Source organism: Rhipicephalus microplus, chromosome 5 (assembly GCF_043290135.1).
Source record: "Rhipicephalus microplus isolate Deutch F79 chromosome 5, USDA_Rmic, whole genome shotgun sequence".
NCBI lineage: Eukaryota > Metazoa > Arthropoda > Arachnida > Ixodida > Ixodidae > Rhipicephalus > Rhipicephalus microplus.
In genome coordinates, this window is record NC_134704.1 from 40,006,342 (window position 1) to 40,033,202 (window position 26,861).

The window sequence follows — 26,861 nt, forward strand, 5'->3', positions numbered from 1 at the left end:
TTGTGTAATTTTCACGAGTGCTGACCACTTCCTAAGGCATTAGGTCTATTCTAAGTTCTGAAATTAGGTCTATCCTAAGTTCTGGCAACTGTCTACTAACCTGACGAAGACGGCCTCTATAACCTTCTTCAATTGGGTTAAGCCGTCACGCTTTCTTTACGGTTACAGTGTAACTAACATTACACACGTGGATGAGTTTGAATACATTGGGGTGACTGTCACGCATAATTTGAAATGACAGAAATATATACACCGCATTCACTCGAAAGCACTTGGTAAATTATTCCACTTGAATCGTACATTGAGGAATGCAACTAATGGCTGCAAATTAGCTGCATATGAAACCCTAATTCGGCCAATCTCGCAGTACGCGCCGGTTGTCTGGTCCCCATATTTCTCTTGTGACGTAGCCAAGTTGGAATCTGCAAGAGAAAGCCAAAAGATTCATATACAGCAGATACGATCACCACATCTCTCCTTCATCACGCGCACGTAATTTATCGCTTGAAAAAACTAGCACACCGACGCACATGCGAACGGCTTTTACTCGACAGGAATCAGCAGTAATCGCGGCACTGATCTCATTTGTGAAGCGTCCTACTCGTGCTACTCGTAGCTATCACCTCTTTAATCTTATCCCATTCCGCCCACGTTTAAACAGTTTTAAATGCTCGTTTTCCCATCCACAATCGAAGTCTGGAATGGTCTAGCCGGCGCACACCGCTAGTCACCTCCAGCACAATTTGCAGAAACATTCATCGCATGTGCCTTTGGAGTTCTAATTGAGTAATGCACTTTTTTGTATAATGATGCCTTTTTCTACCAGCTAACGTTTTTTAATTGATGTAATGGAGATTTGTTATACACGCATTTGTATAACTTTCTTGTTATAAGCCCATTAATTCACGCAGCTTTGCATTCATGTTGTATGCTGATTTGTTTTACCTGACTTCCAAGCAAATTCTGTACCCACCCTGCAATGTCTCGCAACGAGATTGAAGTATATGTAAATAAACTAAAAATGTTCATAGTTTACATTTCTATACGCCGATAAATCCGGTGACAAAGGAAACGCTGTTGCGACGAGCACTTCGGTGGTTCCTTCTCACTTTTGCAGTCATTGAGAGTTTTTTGTTTTTCCAGACGAGACCAGGTGTATAGTCTTTGAGTCTTACACCATGCACTCGACCAACATGTTGTTGAGTGTGAGGTGAAGGGGAAAAAGGGGGGGGGGGGGGCTGATGCTGGCTGCAAAACATAGCATAGCTTTATACAGTAGTGTGTAGCAATAGTGTGGAAAGGAGAAGTAAGGGTGAGGAAGGCATATGTGAGTTGGAAGATAAAAGAAGAGGGATCAAATACATACAGAAAACGAAAAACAGGAAGAAGGTAAAGAACACAAAGAGACATCGTTAATTAGTGAAAGAGAGAAAAGCGATAGAGAGTGTGAGAAAGAAATACAAAGAAGGGGAAGTGAGATAAAGAGACAAACAGAGAGTAGAAAAGGGCAGATGTAGAAAGATTGATAGAAAGGCTGACAAAGGAATAGAGAGAGAAAGAGAGAGAAACAAATAGACATAAATACATGAAAACAGAGATAAGATAAATATAAAAGGAATAAAAAGATAAAATTTGAAAACGTTCGCGACACAGTAAAAGAGCCAGGACAGTCCGCTATTTCTTTACCATTACAATATCCAGTGCATTATACGCTATTTTTTATTCACTCATTGGGGAAGATCTTACTTGGTACTCACCCACCCAGTTACTTAGTACTTACCTGTCCAGTTCATTCACACATATTGATGTCAGCTTGCTGTCATCTACTCAAACGGCTATAGAAAAGTTGCACCGTTGCCGCATTTGGAAACGCAGAAGCCAACCGTAAAATGTCATACAAATAAGGTTTTTTTTTTCTTTAGAAGGCTTCTTTTTTCATAAAATTAAACTAAAAGGGATCAAAGGATACGCCACCTTAGAGCTTCGGCAATTCTATGTGTACAATTTTAGGTGAACAAGCTTATGATTAAAAAACAGCGACACTATGACAGCTAATGACCCGTGCAGTAATGCAAAGAAGCCAGATGTGCTATTTGTTATGAGCACTGACTTAAGTGGACACCAATACCGAAGACTTTTTCAAATGCTTACTCTATACCTCCTCCTCGTAACTTTCGTTTCACTGTGAGACATGTGCAATTCCCTGTTATTCTTGTACGGGCCTGGATGTCTCGCTCGTGTACGACAAATGCACATGTGCTGTTATTGTAACCAGCCTTTTCACACCGACCTCTGTCTGGCGCTGTCTGTATAGCACACTTGCGGCACATGCCGTCGACTTAGGTGTAAAGGCGAAATCCTTATTCGCATAATGTGATTGTCAGATTGAGTGAAAAGCCCCTTTGTGGTACGAAAAGTCGCATGACCAGTCCTCTCTCTGGACCCTTCGTCTATGCGGGCTTCCTGTTAATAGAAAAAAATTCAACCAGCCGGTGCTTATTTGACACTGATGATTAAACAGCGAAGCCGTTGGCTTACAACGAAGCCTTCGTTTTGCCAATTATTTTAGCTGGTTCAGTGAAGTGGCATCTAAATGAAGTGGACTGAAGTAGAATGAAGTGAACACGAAATGGAAGGTTGGTTGGTTGTGTTTGTAAGGAAGAGGAAAAGGGCACCTAATCTCTGTCTGTCGAGTGGCGACACGGGCGCAGTGCCTTATAGGGGTGGGGGGAAGGAGGGATAAAAAGAATAGAAGGAAATAGATGAAAAATCAGAGAGGCAAGCGACAGAAAATAGAAGGAGATAGGAAAGTAGGGATCCAGTCGAAGCAGTCCAAGGGCGGGGCACCACAATGCGAGAGCTGCACGGCGTCAGGAGACCGCAAAGGGCGAACCAGTCGACTGGAGCTACGCTGGCGTCGGAGATCGCGAGGGCACGACCATCCAGCTTGAAATCCTCCGAATGTATCTCATCAAAGAAATTGAGTGACTCAAGTGGAATGAGGAGCAGAAGTGGTGGGTGTAGTGGTGAGTGGTGGCAGTCGTTAGTAGTAATGGCTTCTACCCGTTCCCGATCTATGACAGTTCTCGGATATCAAACCCTAGTCTAAGAATTTCGCTGTTTAAGAGATGAAAAAGCGGCCTTTCCGTGACCACAGGTACAAAGTTACATGGCCACACGGGAGCCTCATGGCGCGAACTGCTTATTCAATTAGTATATATGTGTTTCACGGATTGGATTACGCGTTTCACAGAGGGAGTCACCCCATGAGGTGGATATACCACTTCGATTATAGCCGGCGGCGATCGCCATTTCTCGTGTTCGGAGTTTGTAGAATCACGGCTACACTGTCACGTCTCACTGTAACCGTGAACCTTCACACACGCGGCCCTCCTCTAGCCGAACGGCCGGGTTAGCCATTTCTCGTGTTCGATGTTCGTAGAGTCACGGCTACACTGCCACGTCTCACTGCAACCGTGAACCTTCACACACGCGTCCCTTCTCTAGCCGTACGGCCAGGTTAGCCATTTCTCGTGTTCAGATTTCGTAGAGTAACGGCTACACCACCACGTCTCACTGTAACATTAAACCTTCACACACGCGGCCCTTCTCTAGCCGAACGGCCGGGTTAGCCATTTCTCGTGTTCGATGTTCGTAGAGTCACGGCTACACTGCCACGTCTCACTGCAACCGTGAACCTTCACACACGCGTCCCTTCTCTAGCCGTACGGCCAGGTTAGCCATTTCTCGTGTTCAGATTTCGTAGAGTAACGGCTACACCACCACGTCTCACTGTAACATTAAACCTTCACACACACGTCCCTTCTCTTGCCGTGCGGCCGGGATAGCCATTTCTCGTGTTCAGAGTTCGTAGAGTCACGGCCACACTGCCATGTCGCACTGTAACCGTGAACCTTCACACACGCGCCCCTCCCCTAGCCGTACGGCCGGCTTAGAGGAGGGACACGTGCGTCCCTTGCTCCCCCCTCCAGCCCACATGTGCTTGAGCTGTTCTTTTGCGAGTCCTCATTTCCTCGTTTCTTTATCTACGTGCGTGCCTTGCAGTTTCTTCTCAAGACTTCACACACCAAGGCATCTTTCTGTAGTATAGCCACATCTACTGCGTCTTTCACTGCACGAAGTCGGCTTCTTAGCACACCTGTAGGTGAAGACAGCCACAACAGAGAGAAAGTTCAATGCTGTCATTGTGTCGTGAAGGGGAAGCTACAGGCTATGTGGAAAAAATTGCGTGACTCTTAAGCTTCGTCTGTAAGAGTTGAACGTTATGACAATACTTTATTCTTATTGCGTACTTCAGACACCTACCCTATTGATTATTTTCAAACTCACTATGCATCCACTACGTGGGCTTAAAGATGCAGTAGCGTGGGCGCCTTTTGTAGTGGATGACTGGCTTTAAACTAAAAAGCCATTATGAGAATGTCATACTGTGAGGCTTGTTGGCACTGAACGCTTGTACCACGCTTTACTACGGCAATGTTTCATGTTTTATTCGGAAACATGTATACAGGACGCGTGTGTTTGAAAAGCATGAAAGTTACTTGCACTGCATTCACAAGCAGAGAAAGTTACTTTCACGGTATTTGAGAGCAGAGGCGTGGCTGTGTTGCAGAACACCTGCTTGACAAGCAAACAACCCGGGTTCGATCTCCACTCTGACCCAAACGACCGAGGTTCGATCCTCACTCTGACCCAGGATTTCTTTACATTTCTTGCTTTATTTGCATCATTCTAGATTTGTCGGTCACGCATAATAGTTCATTTTTCACTCACAACCAACGATGCCAACGCCGGAATTCTGTGCAACGACCTGTTTAACCCTGTCACGCCAAGAGGACTGCGGCAACGAGTTTTAGGATTACCACAGAAGCACGCCTCGCCCGATCTCCTTAGGTACAGTGTACTAGAACATTCTAGTACACTCTGCCTTGGGCCCGATAATATAGTTAGGCACCACGTTGTCATATGCGTAGCGCCACCTTTAGGACGGGAAACACGCAAAGTCAGATTGGTCTTCGCTTTCGAATCATCTTAGCGAATGCTTAGCGATCGCTCTCAGCTGCTCTTTTTTAACAGAGAAGTTGTGTAGTGAGTTATTCATTGCTCACCCCGTCTAAAAAAACTATCATCCTCATACGTAAACGGGTATGAGTCACCTAAACTACATAAAACTTGCACCAAAAAGGAAGGAGGCAACACTTTGTCCAACAAATGGCCGTTTTATTTTAGTTTCATTGTTCTTTACTCTGATTATCCTGCCACCCGGTTCTCGACCTATCCCTATTTGTGGGTGAGTGCCATCTCTATGAGATAATCATCATCTTCGTCATCATCATCATCGTCATCATCATCATCATCGTCATCAAGTGGCTCTAAAGCGACGACAGAGAGCCGAATACCCCGAGTTGCACAACAGAACGGTAAATGTATAGCGGCGGCTGCGAGAAGACGATGAAAGGCCCACGCCAATGACGACGGGCCCTTGTCAGGTCTGTGACTGTCTGCGGTTTAACTTGGACCTCTTTGAGCTGATAATCAAAGTGCAAACAGCCTAGCACACCCAAGCTATATCTAGCACTGACCTAAAAACAGCATAAACAACCTACATCACCAAACTAAGACCGTAAAACAATGAGATCAATCTTCAGAAGAGTCCAGTTTCACGGTTTCAAGGCTTTGTTTGGCTTAGTGCAAAGTTTGCCATTATTTGTCACCCTTTCTTTCCAGCAGAAACGAGCCATCCCGAATACGTAGCCTACAGCACCTTTTTTTATGGTATGAATTCATTGTCGCGAAATTGATTGATTGAAATAACTTTATCGTGAATGAAATGAGAGTATACGAGAAAATACACCAAAAGTTTATCATCCTCCAAATCTCATTAATCTAAAAGATGCACGTATTGCATGCTTCGTCTAAGTAACGTAACTTGATTATCTGAGTATCTTAAGGTAGTTTGTTATTTCACCTGAAATAAACCTCTAAAGCGAAGACATACAAAAAAGTTCATCTTGGTTTTGTCTTCTGGCAGAACCTGCGGACCCAATATATTGCCTAGTTATTTTTCCTTTTTTTTGCAAAAGAAAAACCAGGTTCTTGCCCTACAGCAACTCGAAAAAAGTTCGGCGCTATCTGCACTGCTCTTATTTTTGTTACATTTTCATTTAACGCTGTTTGCACTGAGCAAAGAAGCAACTCGATGATGCATCTACTCCTTGAAGTTTTATATACCCGTCCGGTAAGTTTGCTCTTGTTACCCCTGTGAAAAACTCATTCTGTTATTCCCTTGGGCTAGACTCACTGTACAATCGGCTGTCGCACATAAACTTCCGTTTGCCTTCGATCACATGGTCTAAATGTTGAACGTGTGGCGTCGCACAAAAATAGAGAGAGAAACACGGTGCAGCTTTTAACCAGGTTACAAATTGTTTGTCAACTCGTAGGGGGAGAAATGAAAAGTAGACATTAGGTATGGGCAACGTGTGCGCATGTGCACATAGTGTTTTTTGTTGTAAAGTCCAAAGCCGTCGCCGAATTTGAACGGTTCTTTTGATTGTCCCTAGGCGCCAACTTTTACAAAATTAAGTGTGCCCCTGTGCGCTTATCTTAAGCAGATCTGTCCTTAACATGATGCAATGATGTGAATAATGTGTTTCGTGAACCATTGCAAATCTTAATTGTTTTAAGTGGCATTCTACTTATCCTAAAAGCAACGCAATTGGATGTAGATGTCCAACATATAAATTGCTTATTTCCGGGACACAAACTGTGCGGCCGCGCTTACCTTTGAAGTTCTCACATTGAAAAGTTGCTTAAAGCATCTTGACTATAGCCAATCACTAATAAACAACAGTGGTATTTCACTGGACATCTAAACTTTGTCATCTCCAGTTCCTCCTACGCGTACATACACAAAAATATACGAATACATACAGATTTGCGCGAGACCACCTTATACCAAAGGCATTGCCACCAACCTGCCTCTGTGATCACCTACATTCCCGCGAAAAAGACTGTTCGCACACAAGGCGAAGTTACTGTCTATAGGTGTCACTGCAACACTGACGGCTATATTATCTTCACTGCAGATTTCCATTTGAATAGTAAAGTCAATACCATCACCGTGATGGCGTTGCAGCACTCATTCAGTACACGTGGAAATGGACGGACGTCATGTATTGGAATGCACTTCTTTACATTACCTCCAATGAGGTCGTGCCTTGATCGCGGGATCGAATCCTGGCTGCGGCGGTTGCATTTTCGATGGAGGCGGAAATGTTCTAGCCCCGTGTGCTCAGATTTGAGTGCACTTAAAGATCGCCAGGTGGTCGAAATTTCTGGAGCCCTCCACTACGGCGTCTCTCATAATCATATGGTGGTTTTGGGACGTTAAACCCCATATATCAATCAATGCTCTCAGTACTTGCCGGTTCTTCCCTACCCGCAGTGCCTGGGTAGTAATCCTCTTGCCCTTGGGTTTATCATCACCTTACTGCGTGGTGAATGCTCTATCTTTTTTTTCTCTCGGAGCTGTCTGATGAGCGTCCCTTTGTTTTCTGGTATAATAAATAAACTATGAAGATGAATGTGGTATATAGTATTCTCTCGCATGAGAACGACTCCCGGGCGAGACGTCTGGTGCCCGTGACGTCAAAAAAAGCTCATTTGTGCCTGGCGTATATCTTTTACAATGCTGTTGACAAACAGAGCATAAAGTACAGATGCATGTATAAACAAAGACAGGTTTATTTGCAGTAAGGCACAGAGCTCAAACTGAGCGGTAGTATGCACCAGCCCACTTTTATACACCGGAGGAGGGAAAGGAAGAAAGGGTAATGAATGATGAATACTTGGGAAAGTGAGTATATACGGTCTAGTAAAGTCGGTGCAATGCTGTATATAGCCGTAAATCGAGCCCAGATACCTGCACAAAGGCTATGACAGGATAAAAAAAGCCTAATTGATGCCTTATATTTGGTGATGTGAAATGGAGAATAACAAACGAAACATGGAAAAATGTCTAACTGTAAAGTACAAAAAGCGGACCACTTAATGCGAGCACACAACACCAATGCACGCTAAATATTGGCAAGCTTTAGGGAAGTCTATTCGACTATAGGTAAGCTTATGCGCGTGTTTGCGGTTTTCATCCCAGTCCACGTCGACCAATGCTACATAGGTATATATACGTTAAATATCGCAAGTATTTGCGTTCTTTATGCACCGAGACTATCTGCACCTGAACGACGTCACTAATTCGATGGTATCTCCACATTTCAAAACATATTATACCTAAGTGCTTCGATGTTTGCTCCCGTTGGGAGAAAATAATTTACCATTTCGTTCAACTATGCTTGCGCCAATTAAATCAACCGTCCTCACGTAAATATATCCAAATATGTCTTAGAGACGGGAGTGTTCTCACAAATCGCTTTTTAACCCTGCAACACTTTTTTTAACATGGTCGAAAAACACTGTCGATCGGCAGTAGTGGACTCCGAGAACACGCTTTTCGTTCTCTCGACAGATGACGGAAGAAGATCTAACCTCACCCGTCACAGCCGTTTGACCAGCTATTGGCTTATTTGAGCATGGCGCGCTTGTTCGTTACAGGCGTAGCTGTGAGAGGCCGTGGCTTGTTCACACGTGAGCGCGCGATCACACTGAAAAGCCCCGCATTCGAAGAAAAAAAAAGGTGCTCAAAGGTGACGAGGTGGGTGTGACGTATTTTCTTTGCCCGTGTCATCCCTCTCTGTTTGGATTCCGGCGATTTTGTTGGGACGAGATAAGAAAGACTGCAATAGCGGCGTGCGCGAAATCTTCGTAACTTCGCTCGTACCGGACGGATCTGAAAGAAGAAAAAAATTGTAGTGGTGAACTCGCGAGGCAATAAGCTCCTTTGGTGAAACCAATTGATTGTTGCCAGCAAAAGGTGTGGCATTGCCCCTTTAACAGAAAAGGTGTTATTTGCTCACAGCTTTCATGTCCGAAATCCGTAGTAACGCTTGAGGGCGTCATGTACGGTTGCGCACCACATACATTGGGTAAATCCCACTACTAATAACTGGTCCACTGAAAATGACGCCGTGAGGTAGCCCAACGAACGGGTATGTGCAACAAAAATCAGTGCTGCCTATCAGAAAGTTATCACCATCATTAGGGCGCATGTGCCAGAGGAACTGAGCAAATCCCACTACACACGATCTTTCACTATGAAGGAGTAAGGCAACAACCTAACAACTAGCGTGAAAGTTACCTTAGCCGCACCCAGTGTCACGTGATATTATGTGGTTATGAAAAGTGAAGTCTATGCTAGACGACTTCCAAGCTTATAACAAAGAGGGTTTAATTAAGAGAAGTGATGAAACATGTCGGAGTGTCTTAAAAGCGGAGGATTGTTTGTAAAACTGCATAATAATGGAGTGGTCAAGACGCAATGATTTTATACCACCGCCTTAAAGCTTAGCAAGTGTAATAAAAAGCCATGGTCTAACATATCTCAAAGACTTGCAAAATGTAGAAGTGTGTAAGCTTGATGAGGGGAGCGCCACCAACTTCGCGGTTTCATCAGCGCCCGTGAAGTGGAGCTGGCTGTTTTTTTGTAAGTTTTGCGAAGCAATTAAAGGAGATGACATTCGCACCTCTGCTGAATTTGAGTAAAATGTGAGAGAAGCGGTGGCATACATATATTATGCTGTAGTTGTAGTGCTAGCGCTTCATCTCGAGTCACCGTCTAATCGCCGAGAAGAGGTTACCCGATTATACCAGTAAAAACAAAAAGTGGAGAGTGAGAGAGAGAACACATTATTTTGAATTCGTAAAAAAATCTGAAACCCTTAATCAAGGTTCTTGCTGATCTTGCGCCGCCGCAATGGCGCTATACTACAGTAACCGTTGACCGTATAAATTGCGCTGGCTGAGTCAACCGCACGGTGGTCTCATTAAAGTGAAATACAGAGGGATGTCGTGAAAGTTGAGTCCGTGTTAGATAGCAGTCCCAAAGGACCTCCGGTCTGATTGCACGAACTGGAAACTGGAGTCTGCTAGGAGAAGCTAAAAAGAATTCGACTCAAGAAGTGGTCGGGTGAGAATAAAGCATCAAAGTTAACTTGGTTGTTGGGCCACGGCACGTATTGCTCACGTAGGCGTATATACAGGGCAAAAAATATTTTGTATATACTATTTGTAATGTTTTCGTGCAGGTGTTGCAGCTGTACTGGTTTATTGATACATTTCTTTTTCTCCTCGTCTTCGTCGTCTCTGCTCTTTCCCCTGTCTTGCTGGCGATAGCGGTGTGGATTGCTACACCCGCCCGGCCAGCTGTCGTTCCACTCCCGCTGGTAATCACATTTCCGAGAATTGCCTCTTCCGTCTTGCACTTGGTTCAGTATAATACAAAGTCTTTAGCAGTCATTGCTGTTTTGTGTCTTTGTTTTTTTAAACCACATGGTATGGACCAGTGAAAGTAGTTTTGGAGTCCAGTCCTTTCCGTCCAGTATCGTATATCCGGGGTCAATCTGAGGCACATTTTACGACGGCGACGGTAAAAGTTCTTTTTCATTGTGCTTCGGAATTTATGTTGTTAGAGTTCAGTCTAACAGTATTCTTTAAAACAATCTTGCCAACTAAACTCAGCTCCTTGTCTGCCACTAATGAAGGGGCAGTACCAAATGCTGCAAAATGCGGGCTGCACCCGGTGACCGTGGTGTAAGACTGGCTATGTTGATGCACTGCCGCCTCCAAAGCACTCTTCCAGCCTCCCTTGATGGCCCGGTGCAACTTCAGCTTCATTTTCAGATCTCTAATCTTTCGTTCGGCGAGAAAGTTAGCCTCAGGATGGTAAGGCGCCGGGTATCGAAGTACAATATGTCTTTCATTTGCCCAATCACGTAGCTTCTAACTTCTAAACGCTGGCGCATTGTCCGCAGCGATGACCCTGGTATTCTTGAATATTTATCTCTCTAATGATGCTATGACACAATCCGTGTCTTCTCTTCCTGGTTTAGCCACCACAAAGCGCTTGCACTTATCCACGGCGACCAGAAAAGCTTGGGCTCTCTTGACGCCTTCATTCTTCTTAATTTCACCGAATTCAAGATGAACCACTTCAAATATGACGGTTTAGTACTCTGGCATAAGTATTAGATTTCCGCGAAGTTTATATTTTGACTTGCCATTTCGTACTCATGACACGTCTAGACATAATTGGCAACATAAGATTTTGTGTTTTTCATGTTATTCTCTGGACGAGTTTATGATATGTTATTCAGAATCCATCGGGTCCTCCTAAGCGTGGACTGCTGTGGTATAATCTCAGCACTTCAGGTACTTTCGTTTCTGGGATCCACATTTTCCCATTAGGCAGCTCTATGTCCTGCATTCCCTCCTAAAGCTTCATCAAGTTGATGATTCCTTTTGAAGTTTCTGACAAGAAAAACACGTGGTACAGCGTCAGCATCCTAGTGTTTCGGGCCCGGTCTGTGCGCTAAGTCAAAACTGAATAGATTAATCTCACTCACCCATCGAGCTAGTCAGCCCTTTGACTGTGTACATTTCAGCAGATATGTCAACGCCTGGTTATTATTGATAAACTGAAATGTTTACCTTCCAGATAACTTCTGAAGTACCTCAGGGCTATTAGGACAGTGAGAGCTTCCTTTTCTGTTCTTGTGTAATTTTCCTGCGTTTTTGCGAATGTAGATGAATAATAGCTGATTACCTTTAGCTCTCTACGGGGTTTCTAGTTGTCGTCGCGCAGATTTCGTATGGTACCTGCAGCATAGTGAGGTGCATCAGTGTATAGTTCAAATGATAAACTAAAGTTTGGCCATGTCAATTCAGGAGAAGATGAAATGGCTCTAAAGGGTTCTAGATAATTCTTCTCGCACTCGTTAGAACTGATGAAGGGAACTTCTTTCTGAGTAAGAGTGGCCAAACATTTTGTTTTTCTTGCGTAGTCGTTTATAAACGCGCGAAAGTGTCCTGCGAGTCCGAGAAACACACTCAAAAAGTGGATGTCATAAGGTTATGTCAGCTCTTTCATGAGTTGGATGCTCTCCTCTTTAGTACCCTTGAATTGTTCGTGAAAAACTCTTCCCAGAAGCACTACTTTCCTGCAGAAAATTATTGATCTTTGGTCTAGCAGACCTAAGTGCCTAGAGGACCTTCTCTAGATGTCCTTCGTGATCATCCCGTGTTTTTGAGTGCACAATAACGTTATCCACATAGTCATTGCTAAGTGATCCAGATTTTTTCCATCCGAATGGCAGTATTTTGTATTCGTACATGTCGAAAGGGATGACTAATGTGGTAATTTTCAGTATCTTTATTTAAAAGCACTTGCCAGTATCCTTTACACAGTTCTATGCGGGAAAACCACTGACATCATCCTGTTACATCATTGATCTCATCAATTCTGGGCATTGGGTATGGGTAAAGGTCTCTTTATTTGTTGTTAGTTGCATATACAAAATAACCAATCTTCCTTTGGGACAATGGTAATGGGTGAGGCAAACGATGAAGTGAAAGGCTTGACGATTCCCACCTTCGGTATTCCTTCGAGTTCCTGTTTTAACTGACTTTGTGCTAATGACTGATGCTATATGGTCTTCTCTTTACAATAGTGCAGTCTCATAATAGAAAAGGTTCCTCAATGGCCGTTGTGGCGTTCAGGTACGCTCCAGTAGACAAAAGCTCAAGAAATTTCAGGGGCCCATCCTCTTTGGTCAAGGCTTACGCTCATCCTAACGGCGATATGAGCTTTAGCGAATTCTCTTCCGATTGCGGCCATGGGCAAGTCGTTTTAGTGTATATTCATCTTCATATGTGTCATGTCAGGTCTCAATAAGATGAAGTCAAAGTGGACTTTGGGCACTACTAGTGCTTATTAAACCTTGAGTTTCTCGCCCTCATACTTTATATAAACTTACACCCATCAACAATATTCGCGACAAGTACCATCGTAACTACACACACAAGTGGGTTCCCTGTGCACAATGTCTCAAGCGTTTACAAGGTTCTCGTTGATTAAACTGACTGAAACGCCAGTATCAATCAAAACTGATAGATTGCGGCTAATAGCTAGCATCACGACCTCCACAATCCCCATCTTCATAAGAAGAACCGTTTCCTCAACACAGCGACTTTCTTTGATTAATTCTTGACCATGTGCACTCAACATGCTGGTGTGTAGGCTAGATTCAATATTGGCATCTGGAGAGTCTAGAAACGGGGATGAGTTCTTGCCACAGCAATCATCTCTGCCAATTTTGGCGTCTTCATCAGGCGTATTGTGTTCAGAAGCTGTGACATATTTAAGTGCTGAGAGTAGGTCGTTCATAGAGGCGAATATGTCATTTACATTTGTCTTTGATAAGACTTTGTCATGCCACGTATGACCAGGGCGACGGCCTGGTCATACGTGGCATGACAAAGTCATCCGCCAATGATGGGTCAGCGTTACGCAGTAAGTGCCACTTTTCCGAAACATACTGCCTGATAGTTGTGCATCTCTGTCGTTAAACTATATATGGCGTTATTTCAAAGTTTTACAAGGATTGCCTCTAAAGCATTTGCGAAGATTCTCCTCCATGCGGCCCAAGAAATGCTTGCATGTGATGTAATGATTCAAACCACTTCCGCACGCTCCCACAGAGAAAATACCTCGTTTATGTACATGGTCTTCATTGCTCGTCAGCTGCTTTTCGGCGCATGCAAATTCATAGAAATTCAGCCAAAGATCAGTGCTTGAATGGACGTCAAACATGTCAGGTTGAACAGAAACTTTGTTTCTTACATTTGCCTCTGACACAAGAAGTCCAAAAATCTGCTCTTTCTGTTCCATATATAACTTCTGCATTTCAAGTAACGCGTTGATGGCACGCTCACTGCTTGTATAAGTGTAATTCTGTGCTGTTCGTAAATCACGTGCCGAAGAACCTTCTATCCAATAGGTGCCAAACAGTGAAGAGTCAGGTTCACGCACACGCTACCTCGGGCGACGCGGCCACCTACAGTGAAAACCGGCGACATGGGTGATCGTCTCAAGAAGGCTCAGAGTTGTCTGCAGCTCCACGTATACCTCTAGTGTTCTTAGAAGTGTGGCAGCTTGGGCTAGTTGGTATGGCATGACGATAGTTAGAGCGCGAGAACAAAACGACGACACAGAGACAAGAAGGACACGAAAGACGTGTCTTTCGTGTCCTTCTTGTCTCTGTGTCGTCGTTTTGTTCTCGCGCTATAACTATCGTCTAGTGTTCTGCTTGGAAGCCCACGGTGAGGGGTCTCTCCTGACGACGAGTAAAGTCGAACCTGATCTTCATTTGCAGGCTCCTGATCTCGACTGTGCCAGTATAAAGTTTTCATGAAGACATTGCGACTGCATCGGTTTAGGATGATGATGATGATGATGATGATGATGATGATGACGATGATGATTTGGTTTTCTATCTGAAATCCTTCAATAAAACTTAAGCAAAAAAATTTTGAATAATGTATGGCCCCGCCGCGGTGGTCTAGTGGTTAATGTACTCGGCTGCTGACCCGCAGGTCACGCGCTCGAATCCCGGCTGCGGCGGCTGCATTTCCGATGGAGATGAGAACGCTGTGGGCCCGTGTGCTCAGATTTGGGTGCACGTTAAAGAACCCCAGGGGGTCGAAATTTCCGGAGCCCTCCACTACGGCGTCTCTCATAATCATATGGTGGTTTTGGGACGTCAAACCCCACATATCATTATCATCAAATAATGTATGAAAATGGTACACGGGCAAGCGGTCAGGCAATCACATTGTCTCGGAGCCAAAAATAATAATAAGAAGAGACTAACAAGGTAATCTTGTTTCCATCATGTACGCAAACGCAGTATCTGTTTATTTATACATTTATTTTTTCCTCGTCTTCTTCATCTCTGCACTTCACCCTGTCTTGCTGGAACTAGCAATGCGGATCACTACACTATATGTAACCGGTTACGAAATGGGCATGTAGAGGCGCTATCATTATGATTTGGCACGTCTGCGGGCTCCGCCCCTCGCCAGTGGACCTGTAGACCAATTCAATGTAAACAGTGGTAGGCGCCGTCGACATGCTAGGGCACTTGCAGTGACGTCGCGGTGCGTAAGCGCTGCCCACCCCGAAGCTCGCTACTGCCTTCTATGATCACGTGAGTGAGTGGGTGAGTGAGTGAGTGAGTGAGTGAGTGAGTGAGAACAACTTTAATATAGTCCAGTACATACGTTGAGGTTGCCACGCGGCAAGGCTGCCTCAGAACACAGCGTGGGGGGTAATGGTTAGAAGATCAGAAAAGGCACCTCATTTCTGCAACCCGGTCGGGAGCACGGCGCAGTGCCTAGCGCGTGGGGGGCCCTCCAGTGTGTAGACGTTGGCATTCCGACGCGTGTACTGCGCCACTTGCCATGCTCAGGCATTTCTCGTGGCCCACATACGACACCTACAGCTAGCTATGGTGCAGCCTCAACAAAAAAGCTCTCATCAGATGCCACGGCGCTTTCATATCATTCCACCTTGCAGCAGACGAAAGGAAAGCTCCCTCTCTCTCCCTCTCTCTCTCTCTTCAAGTTCTATTCTGTTTTCAGAGAATGCTTTATTCTTTCTTATCTTTTTTTAACTCAGTGCCTTTCGCCTCATATATCTAAAAGAAGATATTCGTGTAAAATGAGCATCGGGACCTCTCCGACCAAAAACATGAAAAGAAATGCAATTGTGAAACAGTACGACACTCAAGCTTCTCAAACGCAAGTTTTATTTTTCACTTCATTTTCGAAGCCCAACCAATATTCACGCACAAAAGGAGTAAAATTTCATACACACGTTCTCCGTAGGTAGGTACTGTTCCAGTGTTGGCACTGAGCAGCTTGTCGGATGTTGCCGTGGCAACCGGAGGCTGCGAACAAGCTCAACAAGATTTCGCAAGAAGCAGGCACTGAAATCTTCTGTCCCATAAAATCCAAGTACGCACGCCCTTTGATGCAATAGCGTTCTGCAATGCAAGACATTCAATACGTGAGTGTAAATGTTTGTTTTTTTTTGTGTGTGTGGCCTGCTTTGTACGTTAAGGGTGTGCGAATACTCGGAAATTTCCGAGATCGAAAGAGCCTCCCATTCCCTTCACGGTCTTGATGTTCTTGTTCACCTATTTATCGTGGCGCATACCCACTATGGGGGATTGGCCAGGAATCGAGCGGTTTTAAATATTACTGATCAGATTTGGAATCATGGAAGTATAATAGAAAGATTACCGATAGCCTAGATTAAAGATTAACTACCCGCGCGTTTCTAAAAATATATCCGTATTTGGGAATTTACCCCCTACACTGATAACTGCAAACTTGGTGAGAATGATAATTTGTCTTTTGTTTGTCTGTTGCCTGTGAACACTGGTACACACCCTTTCTGGGAGATCGGCCAAGGAAAGTTGTAGTAGCCTTCATGGGAACACTATACATTGATTGTCAGCCTATTATAGAAATGTACAAAGCAAGAAAAAAAGAAATTGCAGAAGTATCTTTTCAGAATAAATAAATAAAACAACGCAGAAATGAATCAATACAAGAAAACGAGAGCTAATTCCATACAAGGACTGAAATTTTGAGCTGACCAGACAGCTGAGGTTACCTCACCCAATCAAAATCGAATGTACGTCCTACATTTATTGACATTACCAGTTCTACCACCAGTATTCATCAGGTACATATTAAAAGAGACGCTATAGTGACATGCGTTTGGATTGCTGAATAAAATTATGCACTGCATTAAATACGTTTCTGTGGCAACGTCCCAAGCCGGAGGCGCCGATACGGAGAACGTTATCTGCACTTAAACTTGAACCTACTGCGGAAATTAGAATAACTAGAAGTCTTTTCCTAATTAATGATAATATCTGGTTAGCCTCCCGGTCTTCCTTTTCATTTTTGCTTCTTGTTCCTAGTGAGAATGTAGGATAAACAGTCCTTCCGCATGCATATGTTACAAGGGAAAACATCATGCTATAACGTAGTGTCACAGAAAGCCGTACATTCATGGCAACACTGATATCAAGCTCATGCTCTCAAAAGTTATACGTACGAGAAATATACGTGGCTTATAGTTCCGTATTGCCCCACATGTGTAAATTATGACACTCGAATATGAGCTTCGGCGGACATTAATCGTAAAAGTATCTGCTAGGTGCTCCTAAAGCACTTGATATTCGATTCGATTTGCTTCTGCCAGTATTATATGAAGTTAAGGTGTAGTAGGCTTGTTTGAGGTTAGCTATTATGGTTGCTTGCAATATTGAAGTACTACAGCAGATGTTCAGGAAGCTCATAACCACTGCACTAACTTTGGGCGGGGCATTTCAACACTTTCAACGGATATATATGATCCCAAATATACAACCTTTAGCAATGCGCGTTTTTTTTTCAGCACTAACAATTAGGAAGAGTTTTAGCTCACAAGTTGACATATTAGTCATCCGAGTAAATCGCTAATAAAATTCTACTGAACGGGGTACGTATATTTAGTTTATGTCTGACCATATTAGCCCTCCTTGATGAGTATTTTCGATACATATAATTTACACATGGGTATAAATTGGAATTTGATTTGATTCGGCTTCCTACAGTGTTCACCTATATACCAGCATCAGCTTTTCAGGGCTGTTTCAAAGGCCGTGGATTACGTTCCTCGAAAAAACTACCGCATACGTTGGCTTCGAATATTATCTTTTACAATTTTTCATTTTTCTTCAAGCGTTCGTCCTATCTACCTAGCATCTCTGACACATAATATGAGCTTCCCTCCTACCTTGCGATCGATTGGCCTCTGTGACGGTAACCGTATTCAGCAGAGCACCTTACTTCAGAGGCATGATAAAGCATGCCCTTTATTTGCTTACTTATTTTCTCTGATCTGAAGTCCACCAAACTTGATCCGAAGCCCAATCGTTGCGCCACATCTGAAGTTCAATAGCTGCGCGTGGCGTCCCATTTAAGTCGAGCGCTTACAACAAAACTTCGCTGTACTGCTTCGCTCTATTCGTGCTTCGCCTGCGATGCCCACGGGCCTTCGTCCCTTCTTCTTTCCTTCTTTCGTCCCTCCGAAACTCCATGCAGGCGTATCGACTGGTGCTCTTATTGTGCGCGCAGCTCCGCAGTGTTCACGGCCCCATCCTTCTTGGTGATGTTTACCCTGTCAACCTGACCAGTGCGCTTTGTCTTCGGTGGCGCCGGCTCCCATACGTGGGTCGCCTGTACGTGTGTGCATCAAAGCTGGCTTTCTGTTTGCCGTTGTCTATTTGACAGCGTGCTATGTTCTCCTTTATGTCTATGCTACGGCCCGCCACGGTCGAGCGCTGTGTTTTGGGGACTCACCAGTCGCTGTGGGCGCTTCACTAACGCGCTTTGTTTATGTTTTTGTGTTTCTTATCTCCAGCAAGCTTCCTTGCGCAACCATCTATTATTATTCAAGGAGTGAATAACAAGTGCGTAAACGTGATGTTTCATAATAAACGGCGGGATGGAAGCATAAACAGCGGCCGGTCAAAAACGCAGTGCGTACGTGGCTTGGTCAGTTCGAGCAATACCTATCTTTAGCTATACATTGAAGCTCTTGACACGTACCTGCTTGGAACAGGACTACTAAGGATTACTCCTAGGTTCACCGGAAAGTCGCTCACTGCTGGACTTCAGCGCTGTAATTAAACAAATGCAAATGTCGACTGCTGCCAATTGTATGTACTGAGACAGAGTGGCCGTATCTGACACTTTCGCTACAGAAGCTGCCTGTATTATAGATAGTGCGACAAGTTACGCAGTTTTTTAGGTGCGTTAATGGCCCTGACCCGGAGGTAAAGTGGTCATAGCACTCGACAGCCAACCAGAATGGTAGAGGCCGCCGTGTTTGCTAGTCTGCACAGTGACATTTAGAGGACGTGATGTTACGGCACATTCGTTAAAAGCATGTAACCTACCAGAACAGCTGGCACCGATCTGATGCGGCACTCTAAGCCTTTCGAGGGCTACATACTTTCGCCAGTGTCACTTACTTGAAATAATGATGCCCGGATGAGTCGGACTTGCAAAATATGTGAACATCGCTCTACGGTGACTAGGAAATGGCGTGCACGGTGAAATTTCGCTGACATAATCAAAATGCCACAAGATTTACGAATCGCTGCCTGGCAGTCACGTGAACATACGAGGTCGTTTTTTTTATTTTCGGTGAACAGTGAACGTGCGTTAACGACAGAAACGAACCGCCGAATGTCGGTGAATTACCAGCGGTGAAAATGCACCCACCGGCGTTCATTATGTTCTAGCGGAGGATTAACGTCTACTCTTTTACGATATGCAACAAGTACCAAAGTAACCAACGATATAGTTATGTAGGTTGAGACCAGAGCGAACCAAGGCACAATGAGTCATACTTGGGCGTTGTCATTCCAGAACACATGTAGGAAACGCCCCGCCGCAGTGGTCGAGTGGCTAAGGCATATGCTGTTGACCTACAGGTAGCAGATCTAATCCCGGTGGTGCCGGCTGCATTTTCGATGGAGGCGAAAATAACGTAGGCCCATGTGCTCAGATTTGGGTGCACGTTAAAGAACCTCAACTGGTCGAAATTTTCCGGAGCCCTCCACAACGCCCTCTCTCATAACGTATGGTGGTTTTGAGACGTTTAACACCACGTGCCATTATTAAATGCAGAAAACAATACATCACACAAATAAAGCAATAGCGCAAGCGTCGTCACTACCAAACCGCTGTTCTACTAGCCTGACATCAAGTTCACAATCGCTCAGTGCCGTGCAAGAAACGTGACATGCCTTTCGCATAACCCGACTGAATTATAATGGTTAGATAGCCCACACACCTTTTACGAAAGGTTTTTTGCATATCTTCTTGCAGAATACAAAGACTGCCACGGACTGTCATCTTTGTTTTGGCTTTTCACAGCCCCGATTTATGCCCCACGGCGCTGACAATGACGTTATACCAGTGGGAAACAAAAAAAAAGAGTGTTGTTGCTGGGCACGCCTGACCCATGTATTCTAGAACTTCCCTTTTCTCAACGCTTCACCTTGACTGGAGAAAACCGATGGAAGCGCCGTCTCTTCGCAGAGCAGGTCATTGCATATCAGTGATAATCGGCAGCGTTTCTTGAGAAACGCAGTGTCATTTTCAGTCGAGCAGCGGGGCAGTGATCAATTCTGTCAAGTATAGGCCGAAATTCAATTCGAAGACTATTTAATTGATTGATTGATTGATTGATTGATTGATTGATTTGTTGGTTTTAACGTCCCAAAACCACCATATGATTATGAGAGACGCCGTTGTGGAGGGCTCCGGAAATTTCGACCACCTGGGGTTCTTTAACGTTCGAAGACTATTTGAGAATACGAGGGTGAAAATCACCCAGCACTCTCAAGAATGGCTACCAATTATCGCTGATATGCAGTGGCTTATGAATGGCGACGTGTGCCGTTCATAAGCGTCACACGTTGCCGGTATCGCGTTAACAGAGCCGGATACATAGATAAACATAATGTTTGTGCCGACGACACGCTCAACGCCATGCCGCGGTGGTCTAGTGGCTTAGGTACTCGGCTGCTGTACCGCAGGTTGCCGGATCGAATCCCGGCTGTGGCGGCAGCGTTTTCGGTGGAGGCGAAAATGCTATAGGAACGTTAAGGAACTCCAGGTGGTCGAAATTTCCGGAGCCCTCCTCTACGGCGTCTCTCATAATCATATGGTGGTTTTCGGACGTTAAACCCCACACATCAATCAGCGATACACTCAAGAGCAATATACACCACGGTGGGAAGAGGCGGCCTCCAATACGACCACGGTGCAAGAATAAGTTGTCACGGCACCACATCGCTCGTTTCCCCGACTCACCGCCAATGGGCCGTGCATGCGCTGTAGAAGCATGGCAAAGGCGGATTATTCAAAGCTTAAAACGGCTCCGCTGTTTAAAGTTAAATTGTCTGTTTGAGCAGTACCTCACATTTTCATTTTCCTTCAATCAATCTGCAACCCCCCTTTTCTTCCACCATGCGTTATGAATTCAAGGAATATGGTCACTTTAGGCACGCAAAGACACGCTCAGGCATGTCCCTCGTTTTTTAAATTGCAGCAATTGACCGATATTGGGATATAACCCGGCGCCACTCCCTTGTACGCTGCTTCGATGTTGTTGTTCCCCCCGTGATCAACGCGACTTGTGACGTTTACGAGTAGAAAACGAAATGGCATCCGGCATGCCACTGCCGAACTCAGAATCCCGTGTTCTTCGTCAACCATAGCGTTTGGCGCGGCCGCTGTTCGTAATAGACATGCAAGGCGCCGCAGCGGAACACTTCGTTTCCACTGTGCACGACATCTAGCTGTTCAGGCTACACGTCAGAAGAACGTGTCAGGTAAATAAATTTTGGGATTTTACGAGTGAGAACGGCTGGGCTAATTAAAGGCCAGCCGTTCCAGACACACACAAAAAGCGAACCAGAACATACATGAGGTATGATTGAACTCCCGAATAAGTTTTCTGGCAGCGCACCTCACCTACATGGCTCACGCAATCTAGAGCAACCGACTTCGTGTTTAATCAACCATTACTTGTAATGTATCGACGTGAATACGACGCAATGAAATGCAATAGATATATTTCTATTTGAACAATAAGGGTTACAGTCACTTTTGTTATTGCCACCTGCGTCTAGCAGCTCTGATCTTCAGAAATGCTTAGAATGTATTTTTGGGGTTCGTTTCCCTATTGCTCATGACTGTACGTTCTTTTGGTTTTACCGTTTTCGGCGTATTCCACATTGACGTAATTTACGCTCAAACACTTGTATCTGATTTAAAACTACATTCAGCGGCCCGGTTAGTAGCAAAATGACCTTGTGTGCGGAACATATATACCTGTTAGCCGTATGTGAACTGACTTGTGACGTTTGGCTATTGTGTACTTTCCCTTCGTATGTTGTACAGTCTCGCATTTTGTGCCCTTATTGTTTATCTTACGGCATATCTACTAAAAAAAGAGTAGCCAGTGCTACATAGTGGCACTAACTTCTCCCATTTCATCATGTTATTTAAAAGAAAGAAGCAGTTATCTGAAGGGAATGTTCATCGTTATATCGGTAGTTCGGATGTTGCAATAAAGTCTGTGATCCCTGTTTAGAGTTCTTTTGATTGTTACGGTCCTAGTAAACCTTCACTTTTTTTTTCAACATGAAAGCTGCTTCAACCGATTGTTATTCCATACAGGCTGAACAGGAAGCTATCATCATCATGATAGCTTTCCTCCCCTTCAACCTCTTCACCTTGTGCTTCGCTCCCAGAACACGCGTGCCGATTTTTCTGGCACGGGATGCAATTACTCTGACGCTCGAGAGAATAAGTGGAGCGAGAAGTAGATAGAGAGAGAAAATGAACTGAGAGATAGAAAGAGAAAGGAAGACAGAGAAAATAGTCAGGAAGATATATTTTTTCCGCGTTGCAAAGAAAGCCTATAGCAGCGCCATAGCAGTGCGCTCGCGGTCCGTCACACTTTTCACATTTTGCGGGCTTTCTTTATTACAACGTGGAAAAAACAACAGCGTGAGACGTATCGTACAGGAAACAATTTAGTCGGTGGTTTTTGAAATGCTCTACATCTCAGGGCTCATATTTGGAGTTTCTAGCCCATAATTAAAAAATAGATAATTAAGAAGTATTCATCAATTAGTATGGGAATAAATAAAAAAATAGCCTGAGTACCCACAGGCTAGTGCGAGTAGTACGCGTTTGGTTCAATTCGCCACTGAAGTGAATTTCATTTTCAAATTCTTGGCTGAAGTTTTGTGGGACACCCTGTATATGAGCCATAGTAAGAGGCCAAGAAGAATGAGAAGCTGAAGAAAACGAATTTGAAGAGCTCGCGTGTTTTCGGTCACGGGCCACGCGCTGTCCTTCCGCGTTCGTCGTCCGTCGCAGTTTTCATGCAAGGCTGCGACTCGGTTGTACGTGCTTGCATGAGCTCTCCAGTGGCGGCGGAAGCGCAGTCCCAGCTCCACAGAGAACCTTCACCCTCGTCCCAGCTGTTCGCGTCAACGTTCGCTACACCGACAAGCTCGGAGGCGAAGTTGGAGTTGGTCCCGATGTCACCGATCTCTGAGGCGTGGCCATCGCCGCGCACTACCTTTCTCGCACTGAGCTCGGGCTTCTCGATGCACGTACGACGCCATTGCGACCGGGGTCGTCAAGGAGAACGCGACGAACCCGCTTGCCATCCGCGCGAACCACAACGTGGACCCTTTCCGCAATTTAGCTCTCGTGGTTCGCGCGCTTCTCAGCCGCCTTCGAACTGCCGTCACCTGCAGCTGGCCGTACGCCGCCGCGTCGCGGAGCTGTGGTCGACGGCGGCGTTGTTGGGTCATCGATGCAGGTGAGTCTTGTCTAAGCGATGTTGGCCAGAGATAATGTTAGAGCACGTCGAATATGCGAACGAATGCTACAGTATACGAATTCACTTATCAACGAGTTTTGATTCGTTCTTACAGAGTATTTGCAGTGAAAAAGTAGACGCTCATTATTGCTCAAAATAAACTGCAGTTGACAAGACAAAAAGATGTGACTGACTGGACGAAGCTCTAATAATAACTGCGAACATGTTTGACAAGCTGGAACTCAAGATTTTCGAAGCCAATTTGACTGAAAATTGTGGACTTGGACTTGTGCACGTCTGTTGCTTCAGCACTACAACGCTCACGGCATCATGAATTCAAGGCCGCGGAAATTTTAAGAATCTGTCTAGCACGAACGGAGATACAATGATTTGTCACACGCTGCAGTCGCATTCTCTCTTCTCTCGTCCCGACGAAAGCTCTGAAAGCTAAGCAGAGGGAATGCCATTAACTGACAAAATAAGTCACGCGCTGTTCGTGACCTCGAGCACTTTTTCTTCTTTGTTTTTTTTTCTGTGATTACGTGGCTTTTTTCAGTGTTATAGTGCATGAACGTATGGACAAGTCGCGGCCTCCCACGGCGATCTCTGTAACGACTGAGTGCGCCACGTTCAAATCGGCCAGAGGCAGATAGGTGGCCTTCTACGGGTGATTTCTGAGTTTTCTTCGTCATTAGTCGAGAGAAAAGAAAGCAGGTTTTAGCTGACTTTGATAATTTATTGCGAATTCCTGGCTTCGTGCTGCACATATATTTGGGTGGTGTGTTCTATAGAGAGCCTCTACTACCGATCGGCAGCGTTTGCTGACAATGCTCAAAACGTGTTGCAGGGCCCTTTTAAGTGAGGAAGTGTGATTCATTAGTAGCCACACTTAAGTGTGTTCTATACTTCCGTTTTATTTTTTCCTTAGTAGACTGTAACTTTAGCTTGTGCTTTCATCCTATTTATCTTTTTACCCCGGTTCTACGTATTCAACTGCGTACTTAAGTAGCAAGTTTCACATTTGGACATTGTCGAGAATTCATTTTCCGTATAATGAGTTTGTTACCAGGGTTCACCTCGTGCCTTGGTCTGCTTTTTGTTGCTGGTCATCAAACGTCTTGTAATCATGTACGTATTTCCTAGTTGCGATCATGCTTTTCAATAAATGTGCACATTTGTCAATGTTTCGTCCCGTACTTCTAATCCCTTTGTCCAGTCTACCGAACTTTATTTTTGCCAAGTATACAACAACAACTGGCCCAAAACCTATACTCTTCCAAAGACGCTTGTTTGAAATTTGTTTACCGAGTATGCATCAACAACTGGCCCAAAACCTCTACCCTTCCGAAAATGCGTGTTTCCCATTAGGCAACCTATTGTGTAGATGGCTTCACTGTTGAATACGAAAGTTATGCCGTAAAAACGACAGTCTGAGGAGAGTCTGAATTTTGTGAAGCCACAAATCAAGGCTTCATTTATAGACTCGGACACATCTAACCTGAGCACTTTGTTAGCATTAAAGTAATTTTCTAAAAATAGACGTTTATTACACTTCACGAGGAAGATGTGCGCTATATGACGCTAAATAACGGTGTTAAGCTCAATAATAATTTTTGGAGGGTGTGTTAAACATTAGCTTCTACAAGGTCTAGAATCCCAAGGAGGTGTTCATCTTAAATGATGGCAACCCAGCAAACAAAGCATTTACCTAAATTATTTTATGAACAAAGGCTTGTACGTGATACGGGTTATGCAGACTTGTACGCGATAAGTATAGTGAATTTTAAAACAACGTATAATACGGCTTATAACTTGCAACCCATGGCTAGATTAAGTCTTGCTACTAATGAATGCTTCCACGACTTCACTTAAAAAAACAAAAATACATTTGCACTGTGCAAATTGGTTGGACCAGGACAAAATTTTCTTAATACATTCTATTCAAACTATTCGTTTCGATATTAGTCGACCAAGTTGATATTCACTTAGAAATGATTTCAATCCGCTAATTTACTCGCCACGCTGGCCTGGTGGTTATGGCGTTAAAATCCTGATTCGAAGGTTGTATGGCATCTCGGCCACGGTGACCGTATTTTAATGGAGGGGTAATGCTGGAGGCCTGTGTGAATAGCTTAGATAAGCATTAAAGAATTCCGGCTACTCAAAAATTCTGGAGCCCTCCACTAGAGCGTCCATCATATAGACGTTTTAAGACGTAAAACGCTAACAATTACACCAATCAAAGATAAACTTAGCTATGCTCCCATTCCTACAGGTGGCTGTCACCGCCTCCCTGCAGGAGCAAGGCTACCTCAGACTGATGGCCTGAGGTTGACCGTCGCGAAACGAAATCGTCCAGTTGGGAAAGGGGACCATCGTCTCCGCAGGATGATATGCGATCGGCGGCTGGGTAGTCGAATATTTGTCTTGTGCGCGGCGAAGTTGACCTACCCATCGACATCGTGCAAGATTGGCCGCCGCCGGTCTTTAGCAGATGGGTGTTTGGCCTAGATAGTGGCCGATTTTTTTTCATTACAACGGAGAAATAAATGAACATATCATTATGGCGAACACGGTTGTCGGCGTGAGTTTGCTATTGAGTGAAATTTCATGAACACGGGAATTTGTTCTAGTAGGAAATTACCCCCTTATTTCAATGCTGCTTCTATAAAGTTTACCCTTGACACAGACGTGAGAAATGCCGGTAGGAGCATTTGAAAGTGGTAATGCCAGTAGAAGCATTTAGGCAGATCTAGATTGGGATACTGGCACAGGTACGCATTTGAGGCCGTGTGTAATTTTGCTCTAACTAATATGTATAGTGTTTATCTTGAGGAAGATGATCAAATTTATTTATGTACGAACTGAGTGTGCAATTTACGTTTTGTCCTGCAGCGTAGGTACGCAAGCTCCACGTACGCATTTCATACTTCCTCCATCCGTGCGACACAAGTCGCGCCCGTTGACGTAAGAATCTTAACTATGCGCACTCGATCCATCAGACTCGTGCGACATGCCGGTTCTGCCAATGCGTAGGGTAGTGACGCTCAGTGGAAGGTTGGAGCAATCGGAGCGTGAGAACGAGAATGAGCTGTACCAGTTGTCGCTGCCGTTGCTCTCTGCATCTAAGGCCGCAACATTAAGACCCGAGTCCATTGTCTGCACGCCACGGTTGAAACGAGCGACCTGGGCTGCCCGTTGGGCGACACGGGCACTCAGATAGGCACGACCAGGGGGCGAGCTTCCTCGAGTAGAAGACCTTTGTGACGTTCCGCTTCTGCCTGCAATGCCGTAACCACTTCTCGGCGTGGGTGACCGTGCCCAAAACGATGAGCCCTGCGGAGGTGATGAAGCAGCAATATTGGAACGTGCACCTATGTTAGGTAACCTACGCCTTGCGCCTACTGATCGC

General features: G+C 44.7%; 1 long non-coding RNA gene across 1 annotated transcript; it reads left to right on the forward strand.

The window, feature by feature from the left end:
* Positions 1-23,300: 23,300 nt before the first annotated feature.
* LOC142817242 (uncharacterized) lies at positions 23,301-26,020 on the forward strand. The gene is made up of 2 exons (XR_012895126.1): positions 23,301-23,449; positions 25,725-26,020. It is a non-coding gene; the product is annotated as an uncharacterized LOC142817242 (long non-coding RNA).
* The last annotated feature ends 841 nt before the right edge of the window (positions 26,021-26,861 follow it).